This window comes from Lactuca sativa, chromosome 4 (genome assembly GCF_002870075.4).
Source record: "Lactuca sativa cultivar Salinas chromosome 4, Lsat_Salinas_v11, whole genome shotgun sequence".
NCBI classification, from domain to species: Eukaryota; Viridiplantae; Streptophyta; class Magnoliopsida; order Asterales; family Asteraceae; genus Lactuca; species Lactuca sativa.
Genome location: NC_056626.2, coordinates 263,294,045 through 263,307,957, shown reverse-complemented (window position 1 = coordinate 263,307,957; position 13,913 = coordinate 263,294,045). Strand labels below are relative to the sequence as shown.

Here is a 13,913-nt window from a genome sequence, read left to right as displayed (position 1 = left end):
CAGTCCTTCGCTCCCAAGCGAAGCTGGTTCAATGCGAACTGGACTCTTAAATACTCTGGAGATGAGCAGGTGAAGAAACATCCCTCAATGTCTGAAATCTACCCCATCGCTGCAATCGGGTCCTGGGTCCCATCAAACTCTGGTGGTTTTGTGTTGCTGAACTCCCGAAACAGCAACGCATCACCACCCTGCGGTCTAGCCGCAGCTACAGCTGCAGTGGCCGCAGCAACAACAACAACAGAAAGAGCATTGTATCTCTCATCAAATGTCTCTATCAGGGTGGTCTTGATAGACCTGAACATCTCTGGAATCTCAGCGCGGATGGCAACAGCCACTTCATGATGAATCATCTGGCGGAGCTCCTCGTCGCTCACACCCCCTCCACTAGTCCCTGGTCGGTGACCCGTCACCACCATGATGCCTCTCTGAAATACAACACAAGATATCAGAGACTCGCTCGGGTGTACACACACTCGATACCCCCAATCCTACTTGGTCTCTAGTAACCTAAGGATTCTTACTTGGGTTGCGCACTGACTCGGTGCCTTCGGTAGTATGGACCCAATACTACCGTCCACACTGCATCAGCATTCATCCCATGTTCTCCTCCCAGAGTCCCAAATCCCAAGTACTCTACTCATCTCTCATAAGCTCCCCACTGCTATCTAAACACTCTCAAACATCCCTAGCAGCAAACCTCCTAGACTAAGGCATCATATATATCAGGCCACTCTAGTCCTAATAAGGATACCTAGTCCACTCTAGCATGCATAGTATAGCTCATCATATAACATAACATAATATATCTCGTAACACTTATTAAAAGGGTATTTTGGGAAATCACCATTCGGGCGCTGGCTAATCGTACACACGACTCTGCTCTATTTGTCTCAAAACTCTTTTTACTCATTTAAAAAAAAGTTTACTTTTATTATCAAATTTTTTCCTCAAATCCTCAGTTTGAGTTCAGATACGCCCGAAGATGCATCTGAATCCCTCAAACCAAGGCTCTGATACCAACTTGTAACACCATAAAAATTTAAACAATTTTTCCCATTTTAATAACCATATAATTTCATTCACATCCACATTTTAAAACATTCTACCATCATTATCTTAATACAAAACCCCAAGATCAAAACATATGAACTCCAGTGTGCGTGTGTACGATTCATGCCGATGCCTTCCCGCGATGATCGCTGGTACCTGAAACACAACACATAACACTGTAAGCATAATTGCTTAGTGAGTTCCGCAAAATACCATTCTAACACATATTAGCCACTCGAGGCTATAACTCTGTTGACCCTCTGGTCAATGTGTCTCAGTGGAACCTGCCAGTCCCAACTCTCTATGGGCCCTCTGGCCCTAGCTCTATGGACCCATTGGTCCTACTCTGTATACTCTGAATCATGCATATCACATATCACAATAAATCTCAACACATAAATAACACGCAAATGTACTGGCACATAACTCTAAAATACACTGTCACATACCTCTATACCACACTAGGTAAAGTATAGTGAGAAAACTCATCTCAGATGTCTCGGTAAATCTCCGACTCAGTAGAAATACGATCTAGCCTCCGCCTAATCACATAAAGTAAATATTCCCATAAATAGAACTCTCGGGACTAGACTCAACCTTTTCTTGGCACCCACAGAAGGCAAAAGACCATTTTACCTCTCTTTTAGCTCAAAGGCCACATTGTTGACCAACTCGCCAAGTCCCTTCACATCCTCGAAAAGTAAAAAAATAGAATAATATACCTGGGAATCCGGATGTTACAATAAAGATGGCAGTCTATTTATGGGGGTTGGGATTTGCTCATTTCAAACAGTATACGATGCCCTTTTGAATATTCTTATCAATTTATCTTGTACCAAAACCAAGTTTTAAAAAATCGTATTTGGATATATGAACTCATTGGCATGAAAATACAATAAGCTAATAATTTATTTTATATATTTAACAAATTTTGATATATATATATATATATATATATATATAGGGAAATGATCAAATGAGAACACCTAAAAGGTTGAGAACGCGAGAATAGTTCTGGACCAATCAATATATAAGGGCATATAAGTAATTGTATATTTTAATTAAATTAAAATAAAATAAAATCAATCAAATTTCCTTAAATTTAGGATCAGTTACCAAAAACGGAGATATTTGATTTTTTATTTTTCTTATTAATGAAATATAAAAAACATTTTTATCAAAAAAAAAATTAAAACTAAAAAAATTTAACTTTTTCTCTTAAATTTTTTTTTCTCATATTTCACTTTTTTTTTAAATTAATAGAAATCCAACCCTAGATCAATACATTTGTATTCATAAACGATTTTTTTTTCCAAAAAAACTAATAGTACTGCAATCACAAATGAATGCATATCAATTTACAAGTAATCCACTGCCTTTCTTTTAATTAACTAAAAATAAAAGGGGTGTAAAAATTATCATTTCTTCATGAAAGAGTACCTTTAATCATAAATAAATACACTTATTTACACATGATTACATTGCTATTTACAAATGAATACATTGTTATTAACAAATAAATACCCTGGTATTCACAAATGAATAAAACAATACCTCTAATCATAAATAAAATACACTCATTCACACATGATTACACTGCTATTTACAAATGAATACATTGTTATTAGCAAATGAATACCCTGCTATTCATAAATGAATACCCCTCTCACGCATATCATCAAACAACTTATGTGCACAACCTTTTACCTTGAATCTAATTACAACATTGTGTGGCTATCTCTTCCATCAATTGTAAGGGCTGCCACTTGAGCCTTCAAAGACCCACTTCAGCCTATCGAGTTCTGCCAAATCAAACAAGAACAAAAAAGAATAGCCTATTAAGCTCTGCCAAATCAAACAAGAACAAAAAAAAGGAGCCCTTACTTATTTTTGAATCGTTGCTGCCCTTCTCAATCACCAAACAACCTAATATCGGGGCTTTTGTCACCGGAGGCGGAAACCAATGGCAGACCCCACATCCCGCTACTTCCATTCTCTTTTCTTCTTCTCTTTGATCCAACCAATCACCAAAGATGCCCCATCATCGATCCACCGAGACCTACAACCCACCCCTCGCTGCGTCCTCCTTTCCTCCTCTTCAGCCTCGTCGACCACGGAGACGAAATAACATAAACTGATGTCTTGAACGAAATACCATAAAGAACTGATCCCTTGGCTGTTTACGCTAACCCTAGCGCTGATCTTTTCTAGATCTTCGCTGGACTTTCTTCTTCTGAAGCAGAAGCCGATGTCAGATCGTCGATGATTGTTGTGGAACTAGAATCCAATGTCGTTGATTTGATACGTGGATTCAAACCTGAAGTTGGGGTAAGACGACAGTGGATCGATCGATGGGAAGATAGGGAAGAAAAGGGAACCGAATTCATTGAGAGAGGCGTTTATTTTGAAACCCTAAAGAGAGAGCAAAGGAGATAAAGATAAATGATTATGAACGGAAAGAGGAGAGAGTGTGAGAAATTATAGGAAATATGTAAATTTGCAGTTCCTATTATGCCCTTCTGGCAATTTAAAAGTTACACTTTAATGCCCGTAGTTTTAGAATTTTTCATAAATCGCCCGTTTAATAATAACCTTAGATCTAAATATTTAAATAGCCCAGATCTGTTCTTTCGTTCTCAACCTTTTAGGTGTTCTCATTTGATCCTACTCCTATATATATATATATATATATATATATATATATATATATATATATATATATATAACAGATTTTGATATATATATATATATATATATATATATATATATATATATATAGGATATATGTATTTAGCCCATGTATATTGCCCAAAATGGTGTTCGTGAGGTGTGCTTGAGAGGTCACACTCTCATTTTCCCCATGGGAATGGTTTGGAACACAACAAGCAACTACTATCATTTTCCATGTGTAGGGTAGTTGCTTGTTGTGTACCAAACATTACAATCTCTAATGTCTAGTAATTCCCTTTCATGTAATAAGACAAACTTTGATGCTATTTGTCATTCATGCTAATTATGCAAACATGTTAAACTTCCATTTGATTTATCTAATACATTTGTTTTAGATTTCTTATATGTTATTCACTCGGATGTTTGGACTTCACCAATTGCTAGCACTAGTGGTTGACGTTACTATGCCATATTTCTTGACCATCATTCTTATTATCTTTGGGTTTACTCTTTAAAACAAAAATCTTATTTCTATTCCAAATTCCTAATTTTCTCAAAATTCATAAAACCCCAATTTGATAAAACCATAAAAGCTTTCCAATGCGATAAAGGTGGATATAATAACAAACAATTCCATGATCACTTTGCAACACATGATATTCAATTTCTTTTCTCAAGTCCTCACACCTCACAACAAAACGGAAAATCTGAACGAATGTTGATAACCATTAATTAACAACTCTATTTGATAAATCCTTTGTCAAGCTCACATGCCACCTACTTATTGGGTGCAACCCATCAACGTGGCCAAACACCTCCTAAACATACTTTCTTCATCCTCCATATAAAACGAAACACCTCATTTTCGTGTATTCCACACCCAATCTAAATACATACATCTCCATGTCTTCAGATCTTTATGCTTCCATCGTCTTAACACTTGCCATAAACTTACCCCACATACTTTTCCATATCTCTTTTAGGGAAAATCCTCCAACCACCATGGTTATCAGTGTCTCGATCTTTCTTCACGTAAGATCATCATCTCGGACCATGTTATTTTTTATGAAACAACTTTTCCTTTTAAACCCGTCACTCCAACCTAATCACCATCATATTAATTCATCGATGACATACCCGAACCTTCCTTATTTCTTCGACTATCTAGCCCACCCATTATCTCCACCGATGACTTACCATCCCCCTCCCTTCTCTGCCCCTTCTACACCTCCTTTCTCGACTACAACTGAGGACACATACACCACCAAGGGTTATCCTTAAGAGGACTCTCCTTTACATCCTCTTTGGATCAATCCTCCCCCACAATTTTAAGTAAAACCCTTCCACTCCTTCCTTCTAGCCCTATAACAATGTGTTCAAAAAGCAAGATTGTCAAAATCGTTGACTGTCTCAACCTTCATACAACCTTAGTGTCCCTATCCATCGGGCCCATTTATAGGCTATGGATAACGCTAACTGAAGATAAATCGTGAATGAAGAACTTAATGCTCTTATAACTAACGATACATGGAATCTTGTCCCTCGACCTCAGGGGGGTAAATATTGTTAGATCCATAAGGCTTTTCGGCTACAAATTTCATGTAAATGGAACTCTATCGCATTACAAATCATGCCTTGTCACCAACAGGCATAGTCAACAATAAAGGGTGGATTGTGATGAGACTTTTAGTCCAATTTTCAATAGCTACCATACACACAATACGCAACATTGTAGTTTGTCGCTAGTGACCCATTCATCAGCTTAACGTGAAGAATGCATTTCTTCACAGTCACATTCATGACAAAATATATATGCATCAACCTCCTGGATTCCGTGAATCTCATTTTCCTAACCATGTATGTTTATTATAGAGATCTCTTTATAACCTCAACGTGGCCCCCATGGCTTGATATCATCTTTTTTCATAACATGCCACCATTCTTGGATTTGAGCACAGTTGCACTGACTGGTCACTCTTCATCCTTCAAACATCGACGACCACAACAATGAACATATCTAATGATCTATGATGATGACTATTAGGGTGCAAAGTCATCCTTGGATGTGGATTATTATGGATTACCCTCTTGTATGTGTAAATGGGTTGAGTCTTTCCTATAAATAGGAAGTGAGTGACTCCCATTATGTAATGAACCATTTGGAGAGCATTAGTTTTAGAGAGAGAAACTAGCAAACCCATTTGTACTCTCTCTAATAAATACTAATAAGAGCTTAAAAGATTTATTTACTCCCTGTTTTCATGATTTGTATGATGATTCACTAGATCTTTTCTTATTCCGCAAATGCCATCATAATCAACAGCACTACAATTGGTATCAGAGCGGGTATTCTTGATTGGATCAAGAATTGATCCATGTTGGCATTCTAGATTTGGTGATTCTACATTTTGATCTTTGATCTTCGTGATTTAGAGTGTTTGGATTCTAGAAATCGAATTCATCTTTGATTCTATTCATAATTCGATTTTCTTCACTAGAATTCAAGTGATTTTTGCTTTCTCTTTCTAGAAAATGCATTCACAATCTCTTTCTCTCTCTACAAAAACTCAAGATCTTATCGATTGATCAACGAGGATGGATTTTCCGTATGATTCTTGGATTGTGATCGTTGAATATATCAAATATAAAGTCAATGAAGATCAATTTTATAGGTTGGTGTTAAGCGAGTTGATTTCATGGGGTAATATGGTTTCTTATGGAGATTTGAAGGATGATAATGGAAACTTGATTTCTCAACCACTTTGTATGATTTAATGGTTGGCTAAAATTGGTTTGTCCATATTAGTCTGTAGTAGAGATCAAAAGGAAGGAGAAAAAAGAGATTTGTTTAATAAGAAATACATTTCTCTAATTGAAAACCCAAATGATCTTCATGCACTTAAGTTTGTTGAAGTTCAAGACAATGGTGTTCAATGTGATGTTTTTGATGTTCTTGAAGTTCATGATAAGAAGATTCAAGTTGATTATCATGAATATGAAAACTTTTTTGCTCCATTGGAGTTCAAACCGATGATATTTTGTGTTCTTGTGATACGTTTGAATGAATGATTTCTTATCGAAAGTCGGTAATCCAAGAAATTTATAAGTATCTAACTCCAAAAGATTTGATTCAAACCTGTCAAGTTGAATTTGTCAAGAATGAAGGTGTTCTTGAAATCAAATCTTCAAGATACAAAAAGATGACAAAGAAAAAGAAGAAGAAAATTAAACGAAAGAACAAGCGGGTTTACTCACAAAAATCATCAAGTGTCGTTGTGAAGCAAATTTGGGTTCAAAAGCAACAATTTCCAAAGGTTGCATTGAATTTGAAGTCAAAAACCAAAAGTGTTGGTGTAACATCCCAAAATTCATGAAAAAAATTTTCAATTTTTATTACGTAATTATAAAAACCAGTGGTCTGAAAACGTCAATAGTCTCATTCGATATTATAATCAAAACCAATATCTCAATAATCAAAACATGTCATAAGAAAACAACATCAGAGAACGTTCTCCGAAAGATCTCGTGTGCGGAAAAATCATAGTGTGATGCGCTTCGGTCATGCCGACTCCATTACTTTTGAAGAAGTACTTGAAATGAAAACTGAAAATCGTAAGCACGAAGCTTAGTGAGTCCCCCCAATCATATCACATACCATGCAATAAACATATTGTCATGCATATTTGGGTGCCCGACCTACCCTGCTGAGCATACCTGGGTGCTCAACCTACCCATGTCAGGCTTACCGGGGTGCCCGACCTATCCCTGTCAGGCATATCTGGGTGCCCGACCTACTCTGCCAGGCATTTCTGGGTGCCCGACCTACCCTCTGGTTTATCTCTATTGGTTACGGGGTCTATTTCACCCCTACCACTACCAAATAATAACGTATCATAACCATACTATCAGGCATATCTAGGTGCCCGACTTATCCGGCCAGGCATATCTGGGTGCCCGACCTACCCTTCGGTTTATCTCAACCGGTTACGGGGTCTAATCCACCCCTCCTACCACTATCAGATAATATCATAACATACTAGCACATAAAGCATAACAGATAGTGGCATACCAGAAAATTATCACAAAGACAATCATCTCTACTATAATCAACTACTAGTGGGCCGACATTGGTGCCTTCGACCCACTTCTACAGGAAGGTAACTCACCTCGAATGCTGATGCTCCTTGCAAGAAATCCTTAGCTATTGTCTTGATAACTCCTCGAGCTATCAATACCAAAATGTCACCCAATTAGCAATTGGGTCCCAAACCATGATCCATAATCCATTATTGGCGGTAAATTGACCATTTTACCCCTGGTCCAACAAGATTCATAACCAAGGCCCAAGTCCAAACCAAAAAGGCCCAAAACTATAAGATCCATCAAGGACCACCAATGGCCCAATTTTCCAAATTGGGCTCAATCCCATATGGGTCTTATCCTAAGACAATACACTCCAGGTTACTCCAACATCCACTGGGACAAACTTGGTAAAATGCATCAGTCAAAAGTCAAAGTCAACGCCAAAGTCAACGGTCCAGGTGACCCAACTCGTCGAGTTGTTCCTTCAAGTCGTCGATTCCACTCCCAAGTCAGAAACACGATATTGCGATCCAAATTTCCGAGTTTTCCTACATCTCGTTGATTTCCTTTGCTTTTCTATAGACTCGGTGCAACCCCAACCCAACTCGTCGAGTTCACTCATGAAATCATCGAGTTCTTAGATCTGTCAACCCACTTAATGCGTTAACCCTTTTTCTTGAATTTTAAAGGCTCCAAACCTCAGATTACCATCCATAGGATGTATAGGAGGGGAAAATTTCCAACCTTACTCCCAAGGATCATCCATGAGGTTATAAACTCAAACCCTAAGTCCTTTAAGGAAGGTCTTCACCCATTAAGCCTTTAAAATCTCAATTAAACATCCTAAAACACATATCTGATGTCTAAGGGTGGACAAATCATGCAAAGTTTATAACCTACGTTCATGCATGCTTGAAACGCTCTCTAAGGTGCATTTTAGGCTTTATAATGAACATATGGCAAGTATGGGACATAGGGACCAATAAAGCTTGCAACTTTAAGCTTCAAGAGATCATTTAGGGGTCAGATCTGCCCTAACCACCCCTGGAATCCTCTTCTTCTTGGATAACTCGATCAAATACCCAAAAACCAAGCCAAAGTACAAGAGATGAGATCTAATAAGCTAAATGTCAAGGTTATGACTTTATACCTTCAAGAAGTAGCCTTTTATGTAGGGTTTCTGGGTCTAAGATTACTCCTCCAAGCTTGATGTTTATCTCTTCAATGCTTCCTTCAAAGATCTCCAACAATCACTCTAAAACTCACAAAACTCAAGGGACAAGTGGAAAAACAATCCAAGGTTTCTTCTGGACAAGGGAGGCTGATAAGGAGGATAGCCCTAGAAGTCAAGTCCTTTAAATAGGGTAAAATACCCAAAAAATTAGGGTTTTCTCTTCCAGCGCCAACTTGTCGAGTTGGACCTCCCTAAATCGTCGAGTTGATCTTCAAAACACGCGTGCCACATATTTCCAACACGTTGAGTTTATGCCTTAAACTCAACGAGTTGACGTTTAGAAATAAGGTTTTATTTCCATAATTAACCTTCTAAATTCCAGGTGTTACAACTCTCCCCCACTTAATTTAGATATCGTCCTCAAAATCGCTCCTTATTAACGCTTATGCCAACACAATCAACCTGGTGATCATGACCGGAAATTATGCGCATAAAATAACCTTCTCAAGGCAAACGAAACACGAACCGAAACTTATATCCCGAAAATACACCCAAACCTTCAACCCTTGCAAATCAATTCTACCTTCTGGGACCTGAAACCTCCCATATCCTGACTGCCCGACAACAAATTTTGAGTGGAATAATTAGATTGAAGGGTTGTGTTTCCTTTAAAGTCGTAAAAAATGTAACAGATGGATCAGAGGCTACTTTTATTCCAATCACAGTGAACTCTATCACAAAATGCTATCCATAATTTGTAGGGAAAGAAAAATTATAATAAAATCCAACCAGATTAATGCTATAGCTAAATCAAGTGGAATAATCAGATTCAAGGGGTGTGTTTCCTTTAAAGTCGTTGCCTGCATACTTTGAGTAAAGAAGAATGTTTCCTTCTTCCTCTAAAGGACCAGGCCCTACTACAATGAAGCTCACATTAAGGATACTTAGACGAAAAAATATTACTTAATTACTAAGATTTGAGTAAATATAATGTGACATGTGTCACTCGTAGTGCCAATAGAGGGTTTTTATTTGCTTGCTTGTGTAAGCAATAAGCCGCCCGCTGTCGTTTCCTCGGCTTCCTCACCCTTTTATACAAAGTATAAGATCAAATTAAGAGGATTTTATGGATACCTACCCAAAATACCCCGTAAGAGTTCTATGAAAACAGAGTACAAGGGTTACTAACCTTGATAGGAACTTTGTCATCAATAGGTTTCAAATCCGTAACATCTTCTGTTTCAAGAATACCAACAATGTCATCTTCCTTCAGTATGAGATGGTGTGACCCATTAAACTCAACTTCGCTCCCTGCATACTTGGAGTATACAACTGGGCACCAGTCTTTAAAATAATTATATAAATAGTAATTTAAAATTATCACACTGAAATAATCCGCTACATACATTTAAATATTAAGTTCTTTTAGCATTAAAAAAATAGTTAATTACCTTGACACCAATTTACACCTTGTTTCTCCCAATTGTCCCGCCTTCTCCAACTATAACAACCTCAGCACCTTGAGGTTTTGTTTGTGCAGTGGATGGGAGTAATATACCACCTGCACTTTTCTTCTCAGCAGCCCTGGTTTTTACCAGCACTCTGTCACCCAATGCATTCAATGAAGTGTATTGCAGGATGAAATGAAAAAGAACATATATCAGAATTTTTTTTGGAAAGAATTGAATCTTTCAAACTAATTGTAGTATGAAGGAATCAAAATATGTCATCTGTTTGGATGGCATGAAATATAAGGATGAAATGAATTCCTTTTTACACTCCCTACCCATGACGAAATCCATGAAACATGAAATTTGAAAGATTCCCATGGAACTAGACTTCTGTCCATTTGGGAACCAAAAATAAACTGAAATTGAAAATGGTGTGTTTCGGATGAGGCAGTAAAAAGATTAAACAAACCAAACAACCAGATAATCTATAAACAATTAGCTTGCAGAACTTAAATTGGTTGAAGATTCAACCTTAGGATAAACGACAGTAGTAGATGTGACAACCGTCAATTTCCAGTCAAGTCAAAGTCAACTAAAGTCAACAAGTCAAACCGGTCAACTCATCTAACCCTTGTATACTAAGGTTTTCATTATGTTTCTTACTAAACAACTCGCACCCTTAATGCAAGGTATCACTGAGAGTTTTCACGTGTTCGGAAACTCTAAACCCTTATCAGGGCATGTGATGAAACTACTCGATAAAACATTATTCCTTAACCCTCGGGGGCATGTGACAGTCATAACAAGACCTAACGAGGTTTATGAACCTTGAATTACAGAGCCAAACACTCAAAAATGTCTCAAAAGAATTCTCTCTCAATCTCTTTCACTCTATCTCTCCCAAATCTCTCTCCGTATGAGAAATCTCTCCAAGAATGTGGAATCTCTCCCAAATCTCTCTCTATATGACAACAAATGGTATATCGATAGCGGTTGCTCACGTCACATGACTGGGAAGAAGGAAAACTTGCGTGATTTTCGAAGCCTAGAGAATGGTGGAGTGGTTAAATTTGGAAATAACCATAAATGCAAAGTCAAGGGTTATGGAAAGATAATGAATGGAAAATTCACTCTCAATCGAGTTGCATTTGTTGAAGGTTTACAGCATAACTTGATAAGTGTTTCACAACTTGTTGTGGGCACTGGCAATCAAGTTCTTTTCAATGAAAAAGGAAGTGTCATTTCGAATATTGAGACAAACGAAGTTTTACTCACGTCAAAACGGAAAGGTGATATGTTTACATTGGACATCAATCCAATTGTAGGCAAACCTGTTGTGTGTCTACTTTCGAAGGCTGCTGCCGATGTAAGCTGGTTATGGCACAGGAGGCTATCACATCTCAATTTTCGAAACATCAACAAACTTGTGGTACAAGATCTGGTAAGAGGATTACCCATTCTTAAATATGATAATGACAGTTTGTGTGCAGCTTGCGAAGTAGGAAAACAACACAAACAAGGTCATTCAATAACAGTAGATTCGAAGATTGTTGAACCACTAGAACTTTTGCATATTGATTTATGTGGTCCTTCAACAATTGCTACTCTTAACAAGAAAAGGTACATTCTAGTTATTGTGGATGATTTTTCAAGATTTACGTGGGTTTACTTTCTCAGGTTAAAATCTGAAGTCTCACAAGTGATGATTGATTTTATAAAGAAAATGGAAATTTCGTTGAAGAAGCCAGTTCGAAAAATTAAAAGTGATCCTGGAACTGAGTTCAAAAATCGTGTTTTGGATTCATTTCTGGTGGAGAAAGGCATTTCGCACAATTTCTCATCTCCATATACACCGCAACAAAATGGTGTAGTTGAATGAAGAAATCGATCATTATGCAAAGCCGCAAGAACAATGTTGGCATATTTGAATTTACCTCAATATCTTTAGGCTGAAGCTGTGTCAACTGCCTGCTTTACTCAAAATAGATCATTCATTCATAGACGGTTTAATGTTACTCCTTATGAAATAATCAATAATAGAAAACCTAATGTCAAATTCTTCCATGTTTTTGGATGCAGGTGTTTCATAATGAATCTCAAGGATAATCTTTCGAAGTTTTAAACAAAAGCTGATGAACGAATTTTCTTGGGATATTCACACAACTCTGTAGCTTATAGAGTGTTAAATAAACGAACTCGCAAAGTGGAAGAAACATTCAATTTGACATTTGATGATTATTATCTTAAGAAAACTAATCATCAATTTGAAAATTATCCTATTTTGCAAAACTCTCAAAATGAGAATGAACCCACAGAAATGGATGATATTGATTATGAATTGATTTTTGGTGTTTCAGATCACGCAATTGACGCAGAAAGAAATGCACCAGATAATCAACAATCAGAATATTCGAAGTTTGATGATGAATCAACGTCGTTTTCGCATGCGAACCCAAATGAAATACCTGATGGTCAAGTGGAGGGGGAGCATTTGGATTCGAACACTTTGGTTGAGGGGGAGCATTCATACAAAGAAGATAATATGTCTACCAATGTTGATGTTGAGGGGGAGCCAATCCTCGAGGGGGAGCCAATACTCGAGGGGGAACCAATACTCGAAGGGGAGCATTTTGATGATGCTGAGGATAAATGTTCAATAAATGGATCAGAAAACGATGATATGTTCGAATATGCACCTTTGGACTTTGATCCTGCTTATCCGCCTATGGAAAAATGGATAAGAAATCATCCAAAAGAACAAATAATTGGAAATCCTCAAGCGGGTGTACTGACAAGGGCTCAACTTCATGCGAGAAATGAGGTACTCAATACTCACCAAGAGCTATGCATGTTTAATGTCTTTATTTCCAAAATCAAACCAAAGACATTTAAGGTTGCACTGGAACACTCTGATTGGGTTGTTACTATGCAAGCTGAATTGTCTGAATTCGAAAGAAACAAGGTTTGGAGATTAATTCCTAAACCTGTCGATGTTTCAATTGTTGGACTTAAATGGATTTTCAAAAACAAAACTGACAAAGATGGAAATATTATTCGAAATAAGGCCAGACTTGTTGTTAAAGGATATTCTCAACAAGAAGGAATTGATTATGAAGAAACATTTGCCCCTGTCGCAAGACTCGAGGCTGTTCGTATTTTTCTGGCTTATGCAGCTCATAAAGATTTCGATGTTTATCAAATGGATGTAAAATGTGCATTCCTAAACGGCGAACTTGAAGAAATGGTTTATGTTGAACAACCACCAGGTTTTATAAATAATGAACATCCTGATCATGTTTACATTTTAGATAAAGTTGTATATGGGTTAAAACAAGCACCAAGAGCATGGTATGCAACTTTAACATCATTTTTGAAACAATCAAAATTTAAACAAGGATCAGTTGATCCCACATTATTTCGAAAGAAAGTTGGGAGTCACCTGATGCTTGTTCAAATTTATGTTGATGATATAATATTTTGATCTA

The 13,913-nt window shown here is 37.2% G+C and overlaps 1 pseudogene; it reads right to left on the bottom strand.

The window, feature by feature from the left end:
* Positions 1–9,787: 9,787 nt before the first annotated feature.
* On the bottom strand, positions 9,788–10,826 carry LOC111904462 (20 kDa chaperonin, chloroplastic-like; annotated as a pseudogene).
* Positions 10,827–13,913: the final 3,087 nt, after the last annotated feature.